At 33.4% G+C, this 2,919-nt stretch overlaps 1 pseudogene; it reads left to right on the top strand.

Annotated features, from left to right (window-relative positions):
• The first annotated feature begins 343 nt into the window (after positions 1-343).
• LOC120146180 lies at positions 344-2,591 on the top strand (annotated as a pseudogene).
• Positions 2,592-2,919: the final 328 nt, after the last annotated feature.

The following is a 2,919-nucleotide window of genomic DNA, read 5'->3' as shown; positions in this document are numbered from 1 at the left end:
CTTCTTCAGGGTTCCTCTCTTCTTTTGTTATTTTCTTGGTCTCATTCAATGTCCCATTAATGTTCTTTTGTTTTTACTTTCGGGTAAATTCATCTTTTTTTCATTTCCTTCGGTGTATCTACCATGAAATTCCTGCTTTTCATTTCCTTGATGGGTTTCGGGTAAATCCAACTTTTATATGCATTCTCTAGATGGATTTTTTCTAACACCATCACCATTCAAATGTCCTCTTGTATTTGCATTAGCTGTGTTATTAAAAATCATTTATCTTTTTGACATTTAAAATTAACTCCTTGATCTTTGATTGGGAAGTTTTTGCATGATTTAAACTAATCTCCAAATTATGTTCTTTATGCTATATATTCCCATGATTTGTAGGTATTATCACAACATTACTTCAAACACCTTGGTGGTCCTAGAGTCAATGGCTGCGCATGGTGTTAGGACTTTGATATATTCTAGTACATGTGCCACATATGGGGAGCCTGAGAAGATGCCAATCACTGAAGAAACCCCACAGGCACATATGCTGCGCATGGTGTTAGGACTTTTTAAATTTTTGTTTGAGGCCAAATATTAAAGGATCAACCTTCATAAATTTATGCATTAATATAGAGTTGTATTACAAGGAAACTAACCTTCGTTTTGGAACCAACTCAGGTTCCAATCAATCCATATAGAAAAACTAAGAATATGGCAAAAGATATCATCATGGATTTCTCTAAAAATTCAGACATGGCAGTAATGATCCTAAGGTTTTATTTTAGTTTACTTTTAGGAGCTTTGAGTTTACTCCATGTTTTATTTTCTCAATATGCATAATTTTATCAATTTAGCATCCCAGAAGTCTTCCATGCCTTAAACCAAAACTAAGTATTTTAGATCATTATACTTTCTCATTGGAGGGAGTTAGTTGATAAGTATTTTAGTTTTCATTGGAGGGCGATAGATCAATATGCATCCAACTGCTGCATATATAAGATATACATGCAAGGTCTACATAGTCCTATTTTTAACACAGTCATTTTGTAGTTCTAGATTACAAGGAAAACATATAAGGTAGCTTAGTTCAGAATAATTTAGGATTGATGAACTTTGTAGACCTTGAAGGGCTTCTACTATCATATTCAATGTGTAGAGTTCTGACCACAATTGCTGATAGTCCAATAATATGCTCTCCTATTAATATATTATTATTGTTATTAAAAACATAAACATTAAAAGGAATTTGCTGAGGTTATGATTCATATATATTTTTTGTGAATTTTAGATACTTCAATGTGATCGGGTCAGATCCTGAAGGAAGATTAGGTGAGGCTCCCAGACCTGAGTAGCGTGAGCATGAACGAATTTCATGTGCTTGTTTTGATGTAACTCGTGGTATTATTCTTGGTCTCAAGGTGTGTTATTCCTTTTATCCCTTAACTATGATTCTTTAATGATTGCTCCGTATTTCAGCTACACCTGGGGTCAAGATGTAAACAACTAGTTATGTACAAACAATGTAGAGAACACTTCATTATTTTAGGAAGATTGTGAACACCACAGATACTTTCTTGAAGGCCAAGTGTATATTGCTGATGTGAAATTGGATAATTTTGTGAATGTATTCTCTTCCTAACAATGGGAAGTGCAAAGAAGTATACTGAAGTGCAAATATGCGTTCAATCAAATCATTGATTTTCTGTGTGTGAGTATCAAGTAAAGTTCATTAGAATCAAAAGTATATATAAGTGATTCTAAAGTTTGAAAGCTACTAGAAAAAAATCTATGATCATTTATAATGCCTACATTTTCATCTTTTCCTTGAAACAAGTTTGTTATAGATGATGATTTTGCATAACTGGATGCTTGGTGTATCTAATTTAATTTTCTTTTATGCTGACATCACTTTTGCAAGCATATGCCTAATACGTTAGGCAGATCTTAGAGCTCATTGAAGATTTGAAAGATTTGGATTGAACTATGATTATCTATCATTCCACATGTTTAACAATGATGCATTTTCTCGAGTGAAAAAGATTGTGTATATGATAAAATAATCTGTGTATTAATTACTACAACTGTACTTTGTATGTGTTTTTTGCATGTTTGTTTTTTTCTTGTAACTTTTATAATGTTATCACACCTGTCACCCAAGATGTCCATAGTTTTGCCTTTATGGTTTCAAATTGATTTTGGTGAACTTTGTTATGGTTATTGTGATTTTCGTGTAGGTCAAGGGAATGGACTATAAAACACATGACGGGACTTCCATTCGTGATTATATCAATGTTACTGACCTGGTCGATGCTCATATGAAAGCTCTTCAAAACGCAAAGCCCCATAAAGTGGGAATCTACAATGTTGGCACCGGAAGAGGTAGATCTGTGAAGGAGTTTGTGGAGGCATGTAAGAAAGCCACTGGGGTGAAGATCAAAATCGACTATCTGCCCCGCCGACCTGGAGACTATGCAGAAGTGCTTAGTGATCCAACTAAGATAAGGCGGGAGCTGAATTGAACAGCTCGATTTACCAATTTCCAGGAGAGTTTACAGATTGCATGGAGATGGCAAAAGGCGCATCGCGACGGATACACAACAGCCTCTTAGGTGATAGTTTCTTCTCTTGAGTTGTTCACAAGCATTTTATTTATTATAGCAAATGGCATATCGAAGAGATGAATGATAATTTCTTCTCTTCATTTTGACAGAACATAATCCTATTATATTTGTATAGGGTTTTGAGGAATCTTATGTGAAAACATTTATTATGTCGTGATATTTTGTATCGACATATGATTACAATATTTTTGATAACTTAATGTGAATATATTATATGCAAATGGATTGCTTATATATAATATGATATATATATTTAGTATTATGAGGCATTAAATGTGATTTAGTTTGATTACTTGTCAATCTACAATATATATAA

This window comes from Hibiscus syriacus, unplaced genomic scaffold (assembly GCF_006381635.1).
Source record: "Hibiscus syriacus cultivar Baekdansim isolate YM2019G1 unplaced genomic scaffold, ASM638163v2 tig00002511_pilon, whole genome shotgun sequence".
Lineage (NCBI taxonomy): Eukaryota > Viridiplantae > Streptophyta > Magnoliopsida > Malvales > Malvaceae > Hibiscus > Hibiscus syriacus.
The sequence above is the reverse complement of the archived record's forward strand: the minus strand, read 5'-3'. Positions and strand labels throughout refer to the sequence as shown.